At 41.4% G+C, this 25,135-nt stretch overlaps 1 protein-coding gene across 1 annotated transcript in view; it reads left to right on the top strand.

Annotated features, from left to right (window-relative positions):
- Positions 1–3,439: 3,439 nt before the first annotated feature.
- Positions 3,440–25,135, top strand: part of sema5b (semaphorin 5B) — a 139,177-nt gene continuing 117,481 nt past the window's right edge. Inside the window, exon 1 of the mRNA XM_022740840.1 lies at positions 3,440–3,506. The gene's annotated coding sequence lies outside the window, so the exon portion shown is untranslated. The remainder of the gene's footprint in view (positions 3,507–25,135) is intronic.

Below are 25,135 nucleotides of genomic sequence, written 5' to 3'. Positions count from 1 at the left end.
TGGCAGGCGGAGATCCTGGAGGGGAAAACCACAAAGGAAAAAAAACTGTGAGTACACAACTTTAAGCAGCCTTGAACATCATCGTTTCAGCCAGTGAAATAATGATCTGGGGAGGAGTGAACAAAGAAGCGGGGTAGATATACTGCTGGGGGTGATGATTAGATGGATGGCAGGTGTGCTGGCAGATTGGCAATCAGGAAACCAGGAGAGAGTGAGGAGCGCCACGCCCACAGCACACACACATGCTCACACACACACACACACACAAAGAGAGACAGATTTGAGAACAGGAGACACAGGGGAAAGAGTTAAACGCCAGATAAACTATAGGCTCAAATCAGGGTCAAAAAGATTTTGAGCTTGTAAAGTGTAGTTTGTAAATCAGCCTTTCTAAACCTGTGAAATAAATCTGCATGACAAATTCAAGTTTCTGCTTGTGTAGAAAAGATTTGTATTCAAGAAAAAAATAGAGTGTGAATAAATGGTGAGCGAGTGGTGAGGTTACACAAAGACACTGTGAAAGAAGAAGTGCTTTTGTGAACATCTGTATACAGATACAGAGTAGAAAACTGTGTGTAAAATTCAGCACTCAGTTCCCCACACTCTGCTTGACACTGAAGTTACAAGTACAAATTTTGATCCAGTTCTGATCGGACTCAATCTGATTGGACAATGACAGTCCAATCCCAAAGCGGAGTCCAATCAGAGGACATGTGGTTCTGTTACCTTCACCCCTGCCACAGATCCTGAAAGGCGTGCTAGATTTTCAGTGCAGGGCTCCTCGGCGACCCAGGGGGATTTGCATAAATAGCTGCACAGCATATGAAACATTTACCATTATTTTCATCAAATATAATTAAACCCAGCTGGGAGCCTGCAAAACATATTTGCTGTTGCAGTTTAGCTGTACATACATGTCATTTCCAGGAGGCAGGGTTGGGCAGCGAGGCAGCGTGGCCCATATGAAGACCCTGGAACACGCCTGTGCTTTTCCCGCTATGACCTGCCAAAATGTCTGCCGTGAGAAAGGTCTGTCAGCAACAGTAGTTGCTCTCTAGTCTCAAGTGATAGCAATGTCAGTCTATTGGTTGGTTGATTGGTTGCTCGCTCTAGACTAAAATATCTCAACAACTACTGAATGGATTGTCATGATATTTGGTTCACAAAGTCATCTTCCCCACAGGGAGATTTTCAATAACTTTTCATCTCTCGTCATCATCAGGTCACAATTTTTTATTCATCCAATACTTTGGTTTATGACTAAAAAACAGCAAAACTATCAGCCTGTGTCAGCTGTAGACATGTCCTCCTCACATCAACAAGTAAGCATGTTAGCATGCTGATGTTAGCATTTAGCTCAAAACACCACTGTGCCCAAGTACAGTCTGACAGATGTGCTGCTCTAGCTGCAGACTCTTAGGGTTGTGGGATGTGCAGGATTGTATTGGCCTGGTAATCCGCCTGAGTTGCCGTTTTTATCCCATTTTATAATTCAGTCTGACATAGTGTTTGTCTCAGTTGTTTGCAGTGTAGGAGTTGTTTTCATTTTACAGTAAATTATTCAGCAGAAACCTGCATGCTGTTCTGTCAGAATCATTTTTAGTCAAAAGAGAAGAAGAAACCTTCTGATTTTTACTTTTACAGTTGTCATCCACCCTTGTCACCATTTTTCTGCATCTGTTTTTATGGCACTGACACAGCTCTGACTGGCTCAGTTGTTGTTGTTTTTTCCAGCTGTAGAAACAGGCGTCAGTGAACACAACACCAGACTGATTTGATTCAGCACAAACAGTCTGAGCTGTGGGCAGTTATTCAGAAACCTGGAACCAGGCGCTGGTTCTGATGTTATCTGACGTTGTTATCAACTTGTTATCTGTGTTGTGTTTATCAAACCACAACTCTACAGTGTGTTCTGCACCACGCTGGATGTCAAATTCCTGTCAGTTATCTGGACAACAAAGTTTTATTGAATCTGAGCAGGTTCACTCCCAGACTTTCTTTGGCCGGCTGTGTTGTGTAGAGGCATCACTGCAGGAGACTGGGGTGTGTGTGTGTGCGTGTGTGCATGTATGTATATGTGTGTGTGTGTCTGAAAGAGAGTAAGACTATAGGTCACAGACTAAGTAGTTTATGAGAATTCTTCCTCCTCACTTGTTGGAGTGAATAAAGCCTGATCCCACACTGACACTGGAGATTATGGGGAGTTTTTTTGTTTGAGTGGACACTTCCTGCTGCTCAGCCCTAAATTCTCAGCTTAGCTCCATAGAAAATCCCCTTTACTGCATTTGTCTACCTGTCTTTGTGGATCTCAGCACTGAGCTGGGGAATCTGGTAGAAAAGCATTTTAACTGGATTTTTAAGAACTTGTCAATAAGCAACTAATTGACATTTATGAAACAAAAAGACCAAGTATTCTCTGGCTCCAGCTTTTCTCTGTTTTCTTTCATCGTTGATTGATTTGATTTCATTTTTTGACGCTTGGTCAGACAAAACAAGGCATTTGAAGAGGTTGTGAAAACTTCTGATGAAAATGTTTTAGTTTTTTCTAATACTTTTATAGAGTAATTGGTAAATAAGTTTATTGACAAACTAATCAGCATTAATCAATTATGAAATTATTAGTTGCAGCCCTAAATACAGTGAGAGTTATCTCCTGGGTACATGTTTATCAAGCTCTGCATTCATGCTAATGAGTAGCAGGATCCTATGTGAATGCACAATTGATTATACTGTACATCTAAGAAAAAGTGATCAGTCTTACTGGAGCGATCAGATGACAATAATCAATCGCTCTGTTTTTCATAGTTGCTGTTCTGTGTGCAAGTGAAGGAAACAGCAGCCATATCACGGCAGTTGACGCCACAAGAGGGATGGCAAGTCTAAGCTACCCTTTCAGGTTGCCGTAGAAACCAGCCAGGGCTATTTGTTCCAATTTGCTCTGTGGCGTTGAGATCAAAAAGCATGCAACCCAAAGTGCTCTCTGCATATTAGCATCTGTGTTTGATTCCACACAATGAGGCATCCTGCTCACCTCATTTACATTTACACTGTTAATTTATAGTGGAACATATTTGGGCTCCGTTTTCTATGCAATACAAGGCCTCCTAAGTTATATGGAGTGTAGAGTTTAATGTGTTTGACCTGTCCCGAACTTTGTGGTTTGTTATTGTCCAGTTAGGCCTTCACTTGATTTAAAGGCATCTTGCAGGTACTTTTTTTTTCCCTGCAGCCCCCCAACTCCAAGAAATCTCTCCCGTTTAAATGCCATTCCCGCTCCGCCTCCTCCGCTCCATTGAAAACTTGGCGGTTTGTTTACGAGAGCGCCAGCACTTCTTTGTGGCTCTGCACACTGCTTATGAGAAGGAGGCGAGCAGCTAGTGAAGAACTCACCCCTCCCCCTCCGCTTTCTCTCTCTCTCTCTCTCTCTCCCCCTTCTTCCAGAATTGGTTTGAAAAGGACAGACGGCCCTCTCAGCCCCGTCCCCACACCCCAGTGATGCTTAGCTGGTGAGTACACTTTCATCTTTTTCACTCAAAACTTCTCTTGTGACTTTCATGCCTTTCTATTAGTTTGTGCATCTTTTACCTGAATTTCTGTCTCTTTTTTAACATTTTTTTTTATTATTTATAAAAAAAAAAATTCAATTCAATTTTCTTTTTTTCTGTGTGCTCACTCTTGCTGGCAAACAGCAAACTTCTCTCCGGGCTTGTGGATATCTCTATGATGACGGATTGATTGTTATTCTTCTTCTCTCATTCTTCACTTCTCTAAATGTCTTTCTTACTCCGGCCTCAGTTGTTAAAAGTAAGGCAGCCTTTTTTGGTGAAAGCCCTTTATTCTGACTGAGTGAAGTGATTTGAAAAGCAGCGGCGAGAATATGGCATTGGAGACGGAAGAGAGGAGGATAAGCAGGAGAGGTGGAGGGGGTGGTGGGTGGAGGGGCTTCATACAGGCTATTAATGGATGAGTTTTACCTCTCCACGTCCCTCTCTCCCTCCCTCCTCCCTCCCTCCCTCTTTCTCTGGCTCTGTGTGAATGTGAAGCAGTGAATCACTCGGGTGCAGACAGCCTTGAGCCGAGCTGACACTATACGCTGAAATCATTGTTCAGATGAGATGTGACACAAGTGCACAATTACCTTGTGGTATTACCTTCACCACCACAGCAGACTGGAGTCTCTGTCAGCGTGTTTACATGCTGGCTATTAATTTGATTCTAACCACCGTAGGACGGTTCTTCCAATATTACACACCTGAGGCTCGCTGTTTATTTTTTTGTCGTTGTTGTTTCAGGCACTTTAGCTTTTATTAGGGAGAACACAGTGAGGGAGCTGTGAGGGAGGTGACACAGTCAGCATCTCAAACCCCTCAGAAAGCAGCATGCAGCAATTGTCACCAATTTTACCGGCATTTATTTGTTTTATTTTTTTTTAAAGAATCAAAGTAGTGTAAGGTTTGTTTTTTATTGTCTGGATTTAATGTTCTCATTCATCCAGGAGGCTCCAAGAGGAGTGTTTCAGCTGAATAAACATGGTCCTCCTGTGACAAGTACAGCTAGAAAAATGCTTTCATTCACACAAAATGAAAATGGAAACTGGGAGCAAACAATCATTGGTGGCAAAAGTTGTATCCCCTCAAAATACTGATCTTGTTAATGAGTTTTTGTGCTAAAAATTGTCCCCTCAATATCTGTTTTTTTTTTTTAAATGATTATTAAAGGAAACATGGAGGTCAACAGGACTTTTTATAAAACAGCTAAAAATACTTTTTTTTAGATATAGTTTAAACAATGGTGCCCAACTCAGAAGTATCATAGACATTATTTTAAGTTATCTTGCTTCTGGATTAACAGAGCTTCGGATTTCTCTCACCATGTATACCATGAAATATAGTTTAGTCTTTTGTAAATGTTGTACACACAATGCAAAATGTCAGGGAGGGAACCAGGCCGAAGAAGAGAGTTTGGGTTTTGCATTTTTAGATATAAGATATTTTTTAAATTTTTTTGGTTAAACTTCAAGATTTAAATGAAATGGCATCTTTACTTTAAACCTGTGTGTTACCTGATCGTATGTATTACTTTGAAAGAGGACATTAAGATCACTGGTAATGGTTGTTTTGCAGGAAGTTAGTGATAACAAGTTCTGTTACAATAACAATGCACGTTGGCAGTCTTACAGTAAGATGCTTCGTAAATTCAACAAAGGCAAAAAACGAATTTAAACCAAACTCAACTCTCAAACAGCTCATTAAAAATAATGTTTTTGGGTAATTGGTTAATGTGAAACTAATTTATTCTGTATCTTCCTTCAGGCATGATTAGTGATGGTGTGAATAAACACAGACGTGAACATATTGCCTGAAGCCGTTTAGAAAACATACAAATCCCCCAAACACCAAAAACAAGATCATCAAATGTTGTAATCCCTTTAAATAACCCTTTAATTTATCTGCTGCAGACCAGCAGGTGCTATCTGACATCAGTTATTCGATTTATTGGTAACAATACAAGGACCAATATTATCACAAATACAAAAGAGATCTCTTCAGGGTTTATCCCTTGATCATGGCTATGAATAAAACCAGATCCTGTTCTTTCTGGGCTTAGAACAATGCTCAAGATGAGACTGAACATTTAACTCATCAAACAGACCATTAGTGCCAAAAGCAGAAACCCTGTAGGAGAGAACAGGGCAATTTATCATGAAAATCCCAGACCACTTCTGCTCCAATCTCACCTACTTCTCTCTCTGTGTATTTAATATCCCTGAAGGCCAGCCCTGGCATTTGCTTATGTTCTGTTGTTGTACTCCCCTTGCTCAGCACTTGCCTCCTTCTTACTTACTCTGCTCGATTCAATTTGTGGCCTAAATGCCTTTCCCTAATATGTGTCATTGGAGCAGAGCAGTGGTGCTCCCTCTCTGGCTGCTGTGAAGAAGCTCCTCTGTGTTTGTCTTGGTTCGCTCGCTCCTCTGGGAGGAGATCAGGGACTCCAGTCGTGGTTGGCATGTTGTCTCCTCCAGCCCCGCTGCTGTTTGCTGATATTTAGTTCGGGATGACAATAAGCCGGAAGAAAACAAGCTTCTTTTAGGTCAGTAAGAGAGAGAGAAGGGGTGGACTGAGAGGGAGAAAGAGACCTAGAAAAAAAGGGGGGGACAGGGGACTCATCCCTGGATAGGGATTCTCTTTAAAGCTTTCTGTTTGTGGCCCCTAGGGCCGAATTAAGGGAGCGTCATTATCCCTGGCAAATTACCACGCTGCCTTTGTGGTCCAGCCATGGTACATTAGGGTGCCTTAAAACGTGGCCGAGCCGTGCCCATTCAGCTCACAAAGAGAGGGGCCGCTGGCAGATCCTTGGCCTGTTTCACAGAGGAGGCATTCACACCACATCGGGGGGATGGTGACGGTGATGGAGAGGGTCTCCTGAGATGAGTAAAAATCACTCGGGCCAAGGCCGGTGTGACATAATCTTTAAGCACATGCCAGCCGATGATGTCATCACTTGGCTTCGTCTTGAGTTTGATCAGCCGTGGAAATCCCGGATCTGATGAGGGAGACTCGTGTTTCCATGGCAGTTGCGTCAGACGAGGGCAGTCTCATCCCCAGTCATCACACATGAACGCTTGGTTACGACTCCTTGGTGTCACTTCAACACACTGGCTACCTGTAGTGTCATTTTGCAATGTGCAGGGTAGCGTGATAGACTTCCAATGATGATGTATACAGGGCGATCTTTCCCTGACCTTAACCAAAGAACGGACAGGACTCTGGATGTGGTGCGACAGTTGTGCACTTTGTTTGCCCGCCATCTACCCCAACCATCTCCTGGAAGCTCTGCTGCCATTAATAAATGTTGTGCTAAAGTCATTTAAGAAATATGCCTCTGAACATAACCCAGCCAGCTTTTATGTTTCTTAACAAAACACATTTGTTGTTGCAGTTTAGTTGTATAGAAATGTTATTCGTAGGAGACAGGTTGAAAAGTGTAGCAATGCTGTAGTGTACCCTGCATGTTGAACAGTGGTGCTAAAGGGGTACCCAGTGTGACACCAAGTGACCTCCCCGTATTCATTCATTAGCCACACCAGGATTTGAATGTTGTCTTTAATTGCTACTGAGCCGTGTGGCAACAAAATCATCAGCTCGCTACAAATGAGAACATTTCTCCTTCAACTCGTGTAATTTCCAGTCGCTCCCTCAGGTGAACTACAGCAGCTGTCAGATCTTTGTCTCGTCTTATCCAGTGAACAGTCTCTCGTGAATGTCACGTGCAGGTGTGCACAGTTTATCTGTGTGTTCCCTGAGGATAGCGCAGCGGCAGCAGTCACGGACTCACTCCTGCAGGACGAGGGACGGACGTTAGACTAATTGTCGGCTTGACAAACCAACAGAGGAAGAGTCATCACTGCTCTGTTCCTGATACACTTTTAAATCTAACAAACATTTTGCCGTCAATATTTTAGCGCTGAAACAATTAGTAAGTCATTTAGCCAATTTGTTGCTTTTCTCTGTTTTATATTATTATAAATTGTACACTGTTGGGTTCAAGATGTCTCCCTGAGCCCTAGACATTTTTTATGATTAAAAAAAAAAAAAAAATGTTCATGAATGACTTAACTGAGAAATAATAGATTCATAGATAAAAACACGAACCAATAATGTGTAAAACACCCCTTAATTGATCTCTTCTCTTATTTTACCAGCTATCTTTATTTTTCCACAATGTAATATTAATATTACTTAATGACATTTCTTTCAACAAGGAGATGTATAAACTTGGATTAATGTTGTGTGAACCAGACTAGACAATCCTTAATTTGATATATTCAAAGTAACTACAGTTGACTGGAGAACTAATGGACACATTTACTTACATGAATTTGTTTGTAGACTAAATCAAATAACAGGTAGCACTTTGCCAATAACTGATTTAAAAGTACTTGATGTCAGGCAGAGCTCTCCTGTCTGTGCAGTACAATGTGCCTTCATGTGTCGTAAGGAATAAAACAGAGGGTCTGAAAGCACCAAACTTAATGCTCATGCTCAGAAAATACTCCCAAAGGCCCCCGCATCCCATTTGTTGGTTAATTTCCTCAATAAGCTGGCTGCTCCAAAACACATTAAGAACACTGGTTTTGTTTTAAGATGCAAAGTAATGAGCAGGTGCACAGTCCAGGGAAGAAAGAAAGAGCTGCAGTTATAATGTTTGACCTGGTCAGTGCTTTAGTGTCTCAGGGGTTATTTGAGATGATTGGATGAACCCTGGTGTCTTCTGTCCCTCCACCTCTGAGAGGAGAAATTCTCAAACGTTGTAGAAGCTGATCTGAGAAGGAAAAGCAGAGGCATTGAGTCTACGTGAAAGATTTCAGCTGTTGCAGACTGCTTGCAACATATATATATATATATATATATCTGTCAGTTTTAGATGGAATCCGCCACAAGCTTTGGCGGAAATTTAGTCGCCATTTCAAACATCAGCAGGTAGCTCAGACTCAATATAGAGCGATCAGAGTTGATCCTCTGGGCTTGAAATGGTTGAATCAAGTTTTCACCAAACGCCCATAAATTCAGAATGCACCATGAGCTGTGATGTCAAACTCTTCAAAGCAAACTAAATAAGCGAGCTGCTGAAGGTGCTGTAAAATTCCTAGTGTGTGAAATGTTTGTTCTTGGCAACTTGCCCTTATTTATCATCTAATCAACTGGAGGCTTTACCTCTGCAATTGATGTCTCCATCATTTCATTTTTTTTCCCTGCGATACGTGGGAGATTTCATTACTTTCCAACATTGTTTCCTGGTTTTATGAACTCAATCCCTCTGCTGTAGTAGATGAAAGAAGGGAGGAGGCTTTTGTCCAGGGGCTGTGGTGGAAACCCTGAGCCCGTAAATCCTGCACTGATCTTTGGATCATTAAGCTGTGAGCCCTGAGTCCTTTGGTTCTTTATCACCAGGCCTGGATCCCAGGCCATAATGGAGGCTAACTGGCTAATGATTAGCTGTCCTCTACAGCTACTCCAGAGCCGGCTGCTGCTGCTGCTGCTGCTGCTGCTGCTGCTGCTGCTGCTGCTGCTGCTGCTGCTGCTGCCTGTCTGCATGGGAGGAGGCTTTGAAAACATATAAGTCTGGCCTCAAATGCTTTCTCTTTTTATCTGGATGACTTACTGTCGTCTTAAACTATTGAGAGTTTTCCACAAAGCTTAGTGTGGAATGTTAGTGGTTTATGATTGCATAAAGCGATTATTCTGAGCACTTTATTAGAAACGCCATACTAATACTGGGCAGTTCCTCCCTTTACTCTCAGAACAGCCTCAGTTCTTTGTGGCATGGATTCCACAAGATGTTGGAAACACATCACTTGAGATCCACAATTACATTTACTCATTTGGCAGATGCCTTTCTCCAAAGTGACTTACAAATGAGGGACAACAGTACAGCTTCAGTGCAGTAGGAGACTTTGATGTAACATCTGTTTCATATGTGCGAGGAAAGGTAAAGATGTGCAACAACATTGCACAGTAAGCGGTAGTCAGCCATGTTAAGGTGTTAGAGGTTCTGCTCCATGTTGACATGATTGTATCACATAATTTCTGCAAAAATTGTCAGATGCACATTCATCTTCCGTGCCATCACATCCCAAAGCTGTTCTACTGGATTCACATCTGGTGATTGGGGAGGCCCCTGAAGTTCACTGAATTCCTCCCCATGTTCATAAAACCAGTTTGACTTCTGCTCTCTGACATGTTGCATCAACATGCTGGAAGTAGCCATTAGAAGATGGTCAACTGTGGCCATAAAGTGAGACACATGGTCAGCAACAACACTCAGCTAAGTCTTGGAATTCAAATCATGATTGATTGGTAGTAAGGGGCCCAAAGTGCTAAGAAAACATTCCTCACACCACTATACCACCAGCAGCAGCCTGGACTGTTGACATTAACCAGGTTGGATCCATGGATTTATGCTGCTGATGCCAAATTTCTGACCCTCCCATCTGCTGCCTCAGCAGAAATCCAGATTCCTCAAACCAGGCTGTTTTTCCAGTCTTCAACTGTCCAGTTTTGGCGAGCCTGAGCCTGAGTCCGCTGCAGCCTCACGTTTCTGTTCTTGGCTGACAGGACTAGAACATGACGTGGTCTTCTGCTGTTGTATCCCATCTACCCCGAGGTTCAACGTGTCGTCCACTCTGATATGCTTTCCTGCTCACCGCAGTCGTAAAGAGTGGTTATCTTAGTTACTGTAGCCTGTATGTCAGCTCCAACCAGACTGGCCATTGTCCTCTGATCTCACGGTGTGATTTTATGCATCGCCCTGATGCCACATGATTAGGTGTTTCCTAATAAAGGGCTCAGTGGGTGTACGTATTAAGCTGCTTGTGGCCCTGAAGTGTTGTAAAGCTGCTAATGTAACTAGTCAACAATAGATGGTGGAGCAGTTTGTGCACATGAGCTTGTGAATTTGACAAACAATATTTGCCTTCTCTCGGTCGGTGCTGCAGCTGAGCAGATTGCCTTGTCTCTGAACAGTCTCTGGGTTAATGGGAGAGGAAGATCATTGGCTTCTGTGAAAATCAGGACGGAGATGCAGTGTTTTGGATAATAAAACCCACTTTTCTTCCATGTATAAAAAAAAAAATCCTTGATTACTTTTGCTTATTCTGGAGCTATGCAGGCTTGTGATACACTTTGGACTTTGAACCAAAGATAGAAAATAACTATGATCAGTCTGTCCACTTACAAATTTGACTTTGAACTAATTATTTTTCAAGGGAGAGGATGTAAGGTAAGTGTTGTGTGGAGACAAAGGAGGCCTCTCCTAACAAAGCTTCATCCAGAAAAACTGATCTACAGCCCAGTGCAGGATTTCACCACCACATCAGCAGGTGTATACTTATCCAAAAGGAGATCATTGTGCAAATATTAATAACCAGAGTAATTTAATTTACATTATATAATTCACTGTGATAGTGTGCACTGTGACTCACTGTCGCAGATAATGTTCAAAGAACTTTTAAATTCCATTTGAACAGGCCTATTTAACGCCTGAATTTTTTGATTGATTATCTCAACATCTGATCTAGGATCTGCCCACAGCAACAACTGTATGGCTAAAGTTGGCTAACTAAAATACTTGCATGAGGTTAGCAATAATTTAAAAAAAAAAGTTGTTAACGGACTCAGTTTCTTCTTTTTTTTCCTGTTAAAAGTTTTTAACTTACATGAGGGTGTCGGAATCGAGGGTGTTGTATGGGATACAGATTTTATACCCCTTGGAGGCAAATATGTGCCATGCGATATTTGGCTACATAAATAAAATTGACTTCACTTGATTTAATTGGTCTCTGATGGGAATCCAGTCTTTGGCATCAAAGAAACGCAATATGGCCATCCTCCGCTCTGACCTCAACACCCTCCTCTCTACCTTACAACATAAAGTGCAAACTGCCTCCTGCATGGGCACTAAATGTTGACAATGAACACAGTTCATCACTCATACTTAATACTCAAGTACCTACCTGATCAATCTCAGTTCTTTTTGTCTACATGTTTCCTGTTGATGTCGTCACCCCCAACTTTCGGTTACATACGAGTCCTGTGAGCTCCTAAAGCACAAGTATAAATCCAGCTTTAATGTGTTAACATGTCTTAAATCCTATTAGAAACCCTTGATTTATTTTGGGCTAGACCAGCCTCATCTGAGTCGTACCACAGAGCAGAACTTACCTATCTCCTCTGTCAGATTCTGGACTCTGTGGGAGCACCACTTTGACTCCACACAGCCGCTCGGTTGTGGGCTCCTGGCTGTAAACTTGCTGTTTGCTGCTTAATCATTCAGTAAGGATTAGTGGCACTGTGTGTTTTCTAATTATAGACCTGGACTGTGCACTCTCCTCCTCTGTGGGGTCAAATCTAGCCCACCAGGCCCTCAGCCAGCAGCTTACTCACAGCTACACTCCACTGCAACGTTCTCACGTTTATTTCTTTGTCGTTAACTTGTCATCTTTTTTATTGTTATTCTTTATTCTTCTTCTCTTTTTTTTTATCAGTCCATGCTCTATTTTCTCTCCTTTTCTGCCTGTTTTCCTTTTTTTTTCTCTCCCTCTCTCTTTTGTTCGGCTCACACCAAAGACTTTTCATTTGGATAAAATAAAACTCAATGAGGTAGCTGTCAAAATAAATCACTTCCTATATCAAGGAGGAAACAAGGAATTGCCTGAAAGAAAAAGGACACCAATTCTTTTTTTTTTCTTCCCACACAATCAATCAGTTCCCTTTCACATCTTTTCATTCTGGGAGAACAATAGGTTTGATTAACCCCTCTGGGAAAGCTCATTATCCATTTCCATTACAAAGGTGTTTGTAAGACACTTTGAATTTGAAACGCCAGAGCAAAAAATATATAGATCAATGGAATATACTGATGCCCATGAGTTCTGAAAGAGAATAATAGTAAAATGATGGCTGCCAGTCTCATCTCAAGCATCTGGCTTAACAACAGGCCAGATGTGTATTCTGCACTGTGTGTGTCAGAAATGTGTTTTTGATCATTGTGATTTCTGTCAGCTGGGATGCTTGAAATGGACGTAAGTATACAAGCTGACAGCGTGTTTTTTTTTCTCCTCTGCTGCCCACTGACATGAAAATGTTTCATATCACCTTCCCCTTCCTTCACTTCATAGATGAAGTGAGCTGTGACAGTGGAGTTTGAATTATATATTTATGAGTTTATTTTTATCATCAGACCCTGTCACAGTCTTTTGGGTGTTCCATTGTTAAGTCGAATCAATTTCTTCAAGCGTCACCTAGGAAATGGTTCAATCCATTTTTAATCAAAGCACCTTATTAAGCAGGAGTTCAGATGAAATTAGTGTGTCTATTTTCCCATCACTTATTTGTTGAGCCTGTGATGTGGAACCATAAGGTGGTTGTGGAGATAAATGTATGTTCTCTGAAATAACCTCAAAAAAATTCATTTCCATCATGAAATGTGTTTTGATTAACACTGAACATTTTGGAAGATACATTTGTTTGCCGTACGTAGTCCACACAGACCGTTTGGCCACCTTGGTTGCACATCTGTTAACAAATTGAAATTGCACAAACCCTCACGGTTACGCAGACACAGAATAATTTGAGCTTTTCCCAGCACTTTTATCTCTGTGTGTCCAGCACAGAGAGAGAGAGAGAGAGAGAGAGAGAGAGAGATCCTGGTTAGCTTTAGCTTAGTTTAGCCTCTTCGCTAAAAGACAGATACCTGGCGTTAACATTGGATCTGTATCTGGATACATTATCTGGATAGTAACGTCCGATCCACAGATTGCATTTACACCTGGTGTTATTAAGCGTCTTTGTTTATTCGATCTCAGTACCCAAATAAGTTAGGTGTGTTGGGCAGATTTGTCAACAAACATGACACATCCCACATTAAGTGAAGCGATGCCACGGACAGACGTCACTTATCTTTTGATAGCGATGTAGCTGCTGCTATCGCTTCCAGTTTTTGTTTCAGATGTCTGTGACGATTCTCAGTCATCCAGGTTGCAGAAAAGTTGAATCTTAGGCAACTGGACTTGGTTGTAGATACTTGAAGACGTTTCACCTCTCATCCAAAAGGCTTCTGCAGTTCTGATTGGCTGATGAGGGGATCCAGGTGTTTAGCCATTGATGTCACTTGATTCGTTAGTGCTCCTGGTTGTGGAATGACAGTCGTGAGAGTCGTTGGAGTCACCTGAGGTCAGGTGTGAGTGTTTGTTAAATCTCCTGGGAAGGGATGAAAAGACAGCATTGGAGGTTCGGGGACAGGTGGCGTCTTAGACCTCCTCCTCTGTTTAGGGAAGGTTTCGCTACTTTGACACAGATGGCCTAGATTCAGTTCGATTTTTGACCTTCTGTTGACACACTTGCTTGTATCCATCTTCACCTCACTACACAGCACGTACAGAAAAACCTTTTTTTCTGGTCCACGCGTCTTTCATTTGACTTTGCACACACTCTCGTACAAACCCTCTGGATCTTTCTGGGCATCTGGATTTTATTTCAGCCGCTCACTTAGTTATACTATTTTTTTTAAAAGGTACTTTCCCTCAACGTATCAAAATGAGATTACATGTAATCCTTGTTCTTGTGAAGGATGACCTCTTTTTGGGAGAATTAGGTTTCTTTACAGAATTAATTACTCTGAGGTTTGGGGCTGAGGAGATTTCTTTGTGTTTTCAGGCTCTGTGTCCTTTGTGGGACTGACAGAGAAGGTGTTATTAGTTATATTCTCTGTGAATATCGGAAAAATAGAGACACAGAAAAGATCCTTAATTGAAAAGTGGTAATATATCAAACTAAACAGACCGCATCAATTAGTTAATGATTAGACTGGTAATTAGATCTTTGGAAACCCCTTCTCTCTGTACAGGCGACTGATGGTTGTAGCTGAAGATGTCTTGGATGCTTAAAGACGCTGGCATATCATAAAACCATCCTCACACATTCTCTGATGAAGATATCCACGCTGCAGCCCCCAGTTTACAGCTCAGCTTGATCAAACTGCTCATTTACAGAACTAATGAGAAAATGAACAAAAATTAAGGAATCATTTGGTTGTTTTATTTCATCAAGAAAAGAAGCTGGAGTTCCTTTTTTTTTTTTCTGCTGCGGGTGATTATATCACAATTACAACACAACACGGCCCCTTCAGGCACTCGGCGAGGGCGACGGCTCCCTTTTGGAATTATACACGTAGCGTTGGAGGCGTGTTGTGTGCTGGGGTGGTAAACAATGCCGCAGTGATCAGACTTGTTTTCATTTTCATCACCAAATTTCCTGGCATAAAGCCTGGGTCACGCATCAAGAAGACTGTAACGAGAAATTGTGTTGTGAGACCACATAGCAATTAAAACAGGATACAAGATGTTTTTTTTTTTTTTTTTTTCTAATTACATCACAATGGATTTAATTACGGCTGCATGTTGTGCAAAAGCAACAGTGTCGCAGATAGCGTTGGGCTTGATCATCTGTCTTTTATTTGTGACAGGATGTTCCCTCGCTCCCTGGACTGTAACCAGCGTTCGGGAAGAGGCTATGAAATGGGACCCAAACACTGGCACCATTTGGGAAATATATAGGAGTTTATGAAAAGGAACAAATGATCCGCTGCAGCCTTTTTTTTTGCCAATCTGTGTTTGATTCTAACATGTATCTGTCTCTAAAGAATTAAAATAATTTACAATTAACGATCTTTTAAATGATAACTTAATGATCAGTAGACTCCGGTGATCTTTGCGTAATGATCGCACAGAAGGTGACGGCTCATTCAGAGCGCTTCCAATAAACATGTGCACAAAGGAAGCCTTTTCTTAAAAGTTGAACCTCTGACGGATCAAAAGCATTGTACTCTTCTGACAGCTTATAGTGCTTCTGCAATCTTAAATCCCTCTCCCCGACACCTCCTCTTCCTCCTTCGCTCTCCGTCTTTGTGAGAACAGCAGGATGTGACAGCTCTAAGCTGAACAGTGTGAAGTTTGTGAAATGGAAATGACTTTGTGGTTTCTCCTAAACGTCTGACCACTTTATCTGTGTGTGTGTGCGTGTGTGTGTGCGTGCATGTGTGAGACATTGTTTAGCTGTAGCTACATGTGTCCAGCTTGTGAAATGTAATGCATTTGTCTGTAAATCCATCCCCACAGACAACTGATGATCAGGTTTTGCTGTCTGGCTCTTTATGCAAATAACAGAAAACATCAGGACCACAGTGTTTCTGCACAGGTGGGATAATTTTCCTCCTCGGACAGTGCGGAACATGAGCACATTGTTACAGGAGACAAATGTGGCCTTGTTTTCCCTCGAGTGACCAAAATGTCCCGTACAGCAAAAAGCAAAAACGCCAGTATAGACAGGTGTCAAATTAAAGGAAAGAAGTGAATTTAGAAGCTCAAGGGATCACTGATTGATTTGATGCTCTGGCTGTCACGGCCATCGGATCTCAACTTAAGTGAACACCTAGGGGAGATTTTTGAAGCGACAGCGCTCTTTACCACCTCAGTCAAACCACCAAACGAGGGAATATATTTCCTTCGAGAGCTGTGTCCATCCCTCCGGTTCAGAGGTTCAGAGATGTATGTCAAGGAGAATGAGAATTTATTCAGATTTTCCTCATTAATCTGTCTCATATCTGTGGGTGGATTTGTGCAACAGTAACAGTAACAGTGTTGAGGGCAGATGCTCAAGATGTGATTTAGCTGTATTTTACCTGTGCTGTTTTATGTTACTGTATTTACATCATTGCTGTAAAAAGTTTGTAGTTTGTTCCTTTGCAAAGAACAAGAATTCACAATGTGGTCAGCATAATGGGAAAAAAAAGTACCCAAGCATCCATTTTCATCACTCTCTCAACATAAGACACCTCTCCTCCGTGCATCACATATGTTCAGTATTCCCAGCGTGTTCCTGTCACAGTTTCACACTGTTGCTCTCCTTGAATCCCTGCTGAGCATACAGCTGGACACAAGAGACGTGCATTATGCATTATGCTGTCATGTTTGCCACAGTTTGAGCCCTGTATGTCGTGATAGACATGAACTTAAGTGTGTGCTTGCTGCAGAAGCAAAGAGGGTGAGATGTTTTCTAATAATCAAAAGATAAGAGAGGACTTGACGTTGGTCAAGTGCGGTCAAGAATACCATATGTGTTGACTCTACACACTGAAAGTGTTTGTTCAAATGAGACCCACGAAAAAAAAATCCCCAGCTACAATTTGGCTGATTAGATTTTCGGAGTGTGTTGACTGCGTTAACGGTTGTATTTTTAGCTGTCTGGCTGTCATTAGATCACATGAGATGAGTTTTAATGCCATGTGAGCAGGAGCAAGATGTGTATCTGTGTCACGAGGCTTGTCAAATTCAGCAGAAAGTGTCAAACTGGCAGGAACACAAGATCTAAAATGATGTTATAAATATTCTCTCCTTCAGTGATTGTTTTTCACATCATTCTGCTACTAGCAAATCCTATATATACTGTATATATATATATTTTTTTTAGCAATTTCTATTGATTTTCCATCAAACCCTCCATACAATTTTTTGCAGTGTGTTTTGGATATGAAGCATAGTACAGATGCCTCACTCTAACACTGGTGTCATCCTTATTTAATGGTACTTGTAAGCTCTCATAGTACTTTAAAAGGGTTAAATTTTGCATGACCCCTTAAGGCTGTATCTGACTCTCTCAGGTTTGAGCAAATGCATAGTGTCTCTAATCCATCTGGTGAAGTTAGGACGAGCTTTTTCCTCTCAGCAATGAGATGTCTGACAGTCATGGAGGTAAACGATATGACGACATAAGCTTTGCCTTTAAGGGAGGGAAATTTCAGGGGTAAATCTTAATAAGGCACAAATGGGATTGGGAGTGAGGAGGCATTAACGATGTGCTAAGTCTGGGGCAAGACCAGAGCATGTGTGTATGATCCGCTGGTTGGCCTTTACAGCGAGGCCATGAAGGGTCTACGTCAGGGGAAATTTTCACAAGTCTTACCCTGGTCAAATGTCCTCTCAGAGCAAATTTGATTTGTATCAAGCTTGATAAGTTGTACCAAGTCAAGCACTGCCTCCCATTGACCATCCGTCATTTCCTCTCCAAGGTCGTTCTCCCCAAATCTCCTAACATCCTGCAGTGAGTGAGGGATGATATGATATGTATTGTCATAGAGGATATAAATTCAACCTCTGCTATATGGGAATGATGAGGCGATGATGAACCGTGTTGTCTGTCGGAAAGTCTGGAAAGGAAGGAATACTTCTCTGGATCTAATTTGGAGATATCTCTGAGACTGAGGTAAATCGAATCCTTGAGAGAGTTGTGCAAACTATCCAAACTCGCTGTCCACATATAGATTAGAAATAGATTGTATACCGTTTGAGGAGCAAGCGCCAGAGTTCAAATCAGAGAGAGAGAAGGTGGGAAGTTAGGATAGTTCTAGTCGGGAAAAGTGCACCATTGTTGTCTGCAATTTGAAATGCTTTTGAAATTGTGCTCGGATTCTGATTGAATGATAGACCACTGGATTAAAGCAAAATTGGCTTTGAAAGGGGGTTGATGGGGCAAATAAAATGAAGCCAAGATTGAGTGGGCTACAGGCGTAATTCACATGCACCTGGGCCTCACACCTACTTGGCAGGTTTCTTTCAATCCAGTGTAACATTGCCTTTATATTACATTCCCAATAATAATAAATCAAATTGGAGAGGGTCAGGCCAGCAAGCTTTCTGGGTCTTTGAAGGGCATTTCATTTAATTCTAGGTGTGTGGTGATGTGCTCTTTCTCCAGTGAGTTAAAGGAGGATTTTTTTTCAGGATTGGGATGTTTTGAAAAAGGTAAAGAAATTTTGGGTAACACAATCAATTTAGCAAATAATTGATGTTGAACTGATGGGTCTTCACCTATCAGTGAGAACAGCTGTATCATGAAAATAAATTAAACAGTTAAGTCAATTTAAAAAAAAAAAAAAAAAAGTCCAAATCCTGTTCAAGTCGTTTTGATTTTCATTTGAGTCTTGATTTTCAGCGCCGGACTGATGTCGTCCATACAAATCTTGACCTGAAGTTCTGTGTATTGTGTGTCTGTAAAGATGCGTGTGTCCTTGAGTGAGAAATCACAACCATGCTCCCAAACAAAAGAACAGGAGCGATGAGTGGACTCTTTGGAATTGAAGACAGAAATGGCAATGGGAAGAAGGACCCTCCCCCAAAAAGAATATTTAGTCATCTCGGCTGTATGTATGTGCAGTTATTAACCATAATTGATTTTTCAAGAGGAGGAAATGAGCTCACAGGGTGAATTAAACCTGAGTGGAGGAAGTTAATTGGCATTCTTTAACAATAAAAGACTAATTCTTTCCATAATCTAAATTAAAAACATTACTCAGTGTGCACATTTATCATTTAATGCTCATTGTTTCTGATTTATTAATACATATTTATTAATGTAATTGTTTCTGTTCTGTTGAATCATTTTTCACTGAAAGATGCCTGTATTATAAAAGGAGATTGGTTTAAGAGAAGACACTATGTATAGGATATAAGCTCCTTTTGAGACAATCACAGCTCAGAAAATGCTTCTGCTAATAGAAAGTGAAGAGAAACAGAGACGGAAAATGAACTGCTGATTATGCACTAGAACTACTAGTCTCTAAAACAAACAAACAAACAAACAAACAAACAAATGAATGGTTAAAATTAATTGTTTTTGCTGCACGTGTTGTTTTTCAAATCTTCCACCTGTATTCTTTTTTGACATTTTAATCTTAATTTTCTTAAAAACAGAAAATAATGAGCTGTGTGCAGTTTGGACACCGTCCCGGTCAGCACTGTGGTGAAGCTGTGGGAGTATGTGACTTGCTGAAAATGGGACTGATGATTATTATATCACAGATCAGCCTAATTAATGAGACGGTGACACTTTCTGGATTGTCTCGAGGCGGTGCCGCCGACGCCGCTGACCTGTTGCGTCTGTCGTGTCGAGACCACTGAGAGTCTGATCAGATTTGTTAAGAAGCAAAGAGCTGCTCTGCTCGGGCCGATGCATAATCGGCAGCTGATTTTCCTCTGCACAGTGCAGGGACCTGAACGCACACACACACACACACACACACACACACACACACACACACACACACACACACACACACATACTGTACTTCCTCACAGTGACATCCACACACTTGGCTGCTGGTGACGGCCTACTCAGTGTCACATAGTGCCATTATTTTATAAGTAAAATATGTGTGTGTAATTGGAGGCTTTTGAAAGGGATCTTTTGCCAGATTGTTATATAACCATCAACAACAAAATTAATACTTCAACAAAAATTCTTCATTTTGGAATCACAAAGGTGCTCTTCACAAACTGTGTGTTTGTGTGTAGTTGGCGGCTTTTATTAAAGTTTTGCAGCCAATCCCCAAGTAGCACAATGGAAGAGAGTGATGAATGCCCACAGCTAGAATCCAATAAGATGGATTTGGTGGGAACGGCAGCTCTTGCTCACTCATTCAGACACCATCTTTCCTCTCTCTCTCTCTCTCTCTCTCTCTTTCTGTTGTCTCTCTCCTTCACGCCATCACACACGCCGAGCCGCTCATCCACCAGCGGGGTTTCAAATCAGTCGTTTGTTCACGGCAGATCAATGCTCTGTAATCATCAGGGGAGGCACACTGCTTGGTCTTTAATGGAATACCACCTACCTGGGCGGCCTGTCTCGCCGAGCCCGTGCTTCCAGTCTGAAGTGGATTCACCGGAGCAGGCGGTGATCAACATAGTCAGACACATCAGCTGTCTGCTGTAGTCTCCATTGTGGATAACCATTCAGTGCTGAAAGATTGCAGCCTACTGTACAGGCAGACTTTGAGAGACAGCAGCATGAATGCAAAAAATCCTGCACGTGATTACATTCACACAAGATTTGTATTGGATTCCAGTGTCGCTGCCTGGCATTGGAGAAGAACTGTGCTAAACATGTGCTTGGAAGAATTATGAAAGCAGAAATGAATGAATGAAACCTTTGTCTTGCACAACAGACCTTTACGACGTGCATATGAAAGCCTCGGACACAAGCGATGTGTCTATAAACAGTACAAATTAGGAAGAACAATAAAGAAGCGATATATAAGACGCAGCTGTAAAATAAAGAAAGTTTGTTAAGTAGGTGGATGCTGCAGGAGACAAAGGCTGTGATACCTGTTTTTGTTCTCTGCCTGGACATGATGTATCTCAGTCCCGCGGGTAAAACTGTATTCAGACAACAAAGGGTCTGATGGATTTGTTTTGATCTTATGAGCAAGCTCATAAATAAAACTGTCTGTCATTTCTCTGGTACAGCACACCTAGTTACCTTGCTACCCGATCTGACAACCCTGCTCAGCTCAGGCACTAAAAAAACAACCCTGTGTATTATGTTTCCTGGACAAGCAACCCTTTGTGGGTGTGCAAATGAGTGTCCTCGATTGGAAACCGCGGTGGATGTAGTCTGACATCGTTACACTGCCACAGGTCTTACAGGAAGGGGGTTGGGCTGGATGGTTAGGCAAACAAAAATTCTGAAGATGATGGTCTTTATATGAACTGAACCAAGTTGCAAGGAATGATGTTTCATATTTCTGTTATAGTCACATAGGTGTATTTCTGTAAGGCATTCACTCACAGCCACTCACAGTCTTTCATGTGTTAGCACTTGTCGGTTTGTTGCAATGCGTTCGTCCTAAAGGTTAATACAATTTGAATTAAAAAATCCTCTAAAATAATTATTGCATCAACCTGTAAAAGTCTCTTGCAGCGTGCTGTGCTCGCACTTTTAGCATTTGTGTTGGCATTTAAATTGCAGGATTATCATTATCAATAATAATGTGCATGTATTTATACTTTGAGCATGGTCAGTGGACAGTTTTGTTTTCTCTGAGTTTTATTATGAGGGCAGCAGTTCTGAAAGCAGTTTATCTCTAAACTTGAAATGGTTTTTTGCTGAGCCTGGGTTAATACTTATTGTCTTTGCAATAGGGGCAGATGTAAATGTAAATAATGTGTTTTGCATTGGACACCATTTATTATTCTACATAGCACCAAATACTTTCTTTGGGGCCAGAGACAGGTGCATCTGTACTCTTACAGATGTTACAGATGTTGGACCTAAGGCATGGTATGAAGCCTCTTGTTCATTTACTCTTTGATCTGATAGTTTCTGATTTAAATCCAAATTTTGCCAGTTTTACAGTATTGTATGTAGGCAAAGTTCTTATATGTATGTTTGCATTGAAAACAACATTTAACATTTGAGAAGTTTGACTTCCTCTCTTAAAATTTAAGAGGGTATATATATATATATATATATACTGTATATATATATATATATATGTGTGTGTGTGTGTGTGTGTATATATATATCTAAAAAGTATTGTTTTTGCTATATATTGATACAGAAATCTTCAATACCAGATTCCTCTTGTGGATTCATGCCTCCTGGTTACTTCCAGACATCTTGAGTTGCTCCACTGCCCATTAGCATTCCAGAGGGATAACAGCTATGGGTCGTGAAGTTTGTCATAGCATTTGCTGTAGCAGCTGCTCCTTTTCTCCCATAGGTAATGAGAGATTTTCTGCCATTTGTAAAATGTTGAATAATCCATTCGATCTCCAGGCCCCTACTCCAAATTCAATTCACTTTGCAGTTCAATTTTATTTGTATAGTGCAGGATCCCAACATAATGTCTTGAGGCACTTTACAGGGTAGGGTCAAGACCATACAATATTATAGAGAGAAACCAAACAGTTCCCACACTGAGGAAACTCTTGGCAACAGTGGAGAGGAGAAACTCCCTTTTACCAGGAAGAGAAAGAGACCAGGAACAGATGTTAATAATACCCATAGATGTAATGCTTTTATCAATTATAACAGCACCAATTAATAATAATAATAATAATGATAATAATAATGAGTGTTGTAGTGACAGATCTGGATCCTGCAGCTCCAGAGTCAGAGAGAGATGAGAGAGAGAGAAAGAGAGAGAGAGAGAGAGAGAGAGAGAGAGAGAGAGAGAGAGAGAGAGTAGAAGCACAAACTATGGAAGAGAGAAAATACAAAGTTGTCATAGTTGACATGCACTATGACATAAATGCAGAGACAGAGGGAGAAAAGAGCTCTAACTATAAGCTTTATCAAAGCCTAATCTTAAATGTAGAGAGGCTCTCTGCCTCCTGAACCCAAAGTGGGAGCTGGTTCCACAGCAGAGGAGTCTGATGACTGAAGGCTCTGCCTCCCAGTCCACTCCTAGAAACTCTAGGAACCACAGGTAGGCCTGCATCGGAGTGCAGTGCTGTGTTGGGATCACAGGGAACTAGGAGCTCTTTAAGATACGATGGAGCTTGACCTTTGATGGCTTTGCAGGTGAGGAGGAGGATTTTAAATTCTGAGCTGGATTTTATAAGGAGCCAATGCAGAGAAGCTAACACAGCAGAGATATAATAATGTTGGCTCTCGTATTCTAATGTTAAAGTTTGATCCCATGTAGGAAGCAGAATGAATGTGGAGAAACACTTTCAGTTGGTGCTGTTTTGTCTGGCTGTTGTTTTCATCGAGTAGTGCTACCAGAGATGTGATCAGTCACAGTGTCTCCAATCATAGGTGCACAATGTTCATATAGATTGCTGTTTTTTCACAGAGTAAATCCAGATCTATCCCAGGACGTGACAGTTTATTATTATTTTTTGTTTTGTTTTCCATTCAGCACAATTCACCACGATATTCTCTCAGACAGGGAAACAGCTCACACAGAAGCAGTGAGTAAAGAGCCAGACAAGTGGTCTGTGTTGTGTCTGAGTGACCAAAGCCCTGAGCTCAGTGCCACTGTCACGGCCGAGTCACTTCTATAACACAAACACAGCACAGGCACAAACAGCTCTTTAGACACTGGTGACAAGCCTGTCATCAGACTTTCTGTGACTGATCAGTATTGTGTCATTATTGTTTTAGATGAACTGTCATTGTTAATGAAATATTACCGCTCAGTACTACAGTTCAAGAGTGACGCTTAGAAAAGGACATAGAATTTGTATAAGTGCAGCTGTGGCTTTGTGGTGTTTAAAGTTTTACTGCTTTTCCACCTTTAATTTTATATTTTTCCTGTTGGAATACTAATTCAATCATTTGCTTCGTTCTTCCTTGAAGTTCAGACTCCTCTGAGAGAATGCTGGCATTTGTGTTGATCAGTCATGCATTCAGATCATGCCACCTTCCATGTTCCCATGTGTGCCATGGTGTCAATTAAACCTGAGGTCTGCTGTGCTCTAGCGGGCTGACTCTGTCTAATGGGGCTCCATGAGAAGAGACTATCCATAATAGAATTAATAATGAGACACACCAGCGAAAAGGGCTCAGTTATCGTCACCATCTCATTTGCAGTGAATTCTTACTCGCTTTCAGAAATAAAACATTAGAAACCAAACTGGACAAAAACCCCAAGCCTGGCCATAAAACTCACTTCATGGTGCATAAAATTCCAACGAGTTCCAGTCCTACGCAGCTCTCGGTGATTAAAGCTGCATGGGTGTGTTTCGGCGGGGAAGTGGAAGTGTGGTGTTGTAGAGTTACAATTCAGATCTATCAGTGCAGAGAGGAAGGGAGCTGACAAGGAGCAGAAGGGTTTCTTTCTGCTCAGTGCCACAGAAATAGAACAGAGAGAAGACAGTGCTGTGGAAGAGAGATCTGTACTCTTTCCAGCAACCTGAGACGAAATGCAAAAATAAAGTTATAAATATAAGGCATTTTCATAAAATAAATGAAAGCTTTTATAAAGTTGCAGCTGTTCTGAACAGCCAATCTCACTTACTTCCCCTAATAAACGGCACTATGGGTAGTCTTTGCCAGCTGTAGCAATGATGACGGGTGCAAAGGAGGAAGTTCGGTGATGTAGTATATAGGTCGACAAAGTCGGCATTAGGAGGCAGGGGTAGATGGACGGGTCGATAAAACACAGGACTTTGCCACAGAAGACCGTTGTTAATTTCCTGTGATGCACAACCTTAACTGCACATTTATTATTGTAACCATGACGATGAAGGTCCAGTTCACCTGCCACCTATGTGTGTGCTATTTCGGGAGATGCTCCCATTGGTCGTATCAGAGGGTAGGGACAAACCAATATGCTTGTTCAGGTGGGGGCTTACTGGGTAGGAGTGTGGAGTATGATGTGTTTTTATTATTTCCAGTGGTAGTGACAGACATGAATAAACAGACAAACGGAGTCATTTTCAAAAACAGAAAGTTCTGTCGCCATGGCTGAGTGGACTAAGAAGAGTGTCACCTACAGAAACTCAAAGACACTCAACAGAAAATACAGGGGAAAATGAGTCATAGCACTTCAACTGAAGGAAATATAATTTCATATCAACCATTGCCCTCAACCTTTGACTCTCTGTTCAGTGGATTTAAATGTGTTGCAAGGTATAAATGCACTTTCAGGTGAATTTCTTTTTCCAAAAGTATAGAGATACAACAGATTGCCTAAAATTAACTTTACTTTGCGACTGCAAAGATATTGTACAACGCCAAGATCACCGACTTTCTCAAACCATCACCGGCATCATTGATTGTGGATGGGTGGGTGGGTT

This window comes from Seriola dumerili, unplaced genomic scaffold (genome assembly GCF_002260705.1).
Source record: "Seriola dumerili isolate Sdu_G_001 unplaced genomic scaffold, Sdu_1.0 BDQW01000052.1, whole genome shotgun sequence".
In the NCBI taxonomy this organism is placed as follows: Eukaryota; Metazoa; Chordata; class Actinopteri; order Carangiformes; family Carangidae; genus Seriola; species Seriola dumerili.
Note: the sequence above shows the minus strand (reverse complement) of the source record. Positions and strands in the feature narration are given on the sequence as shown.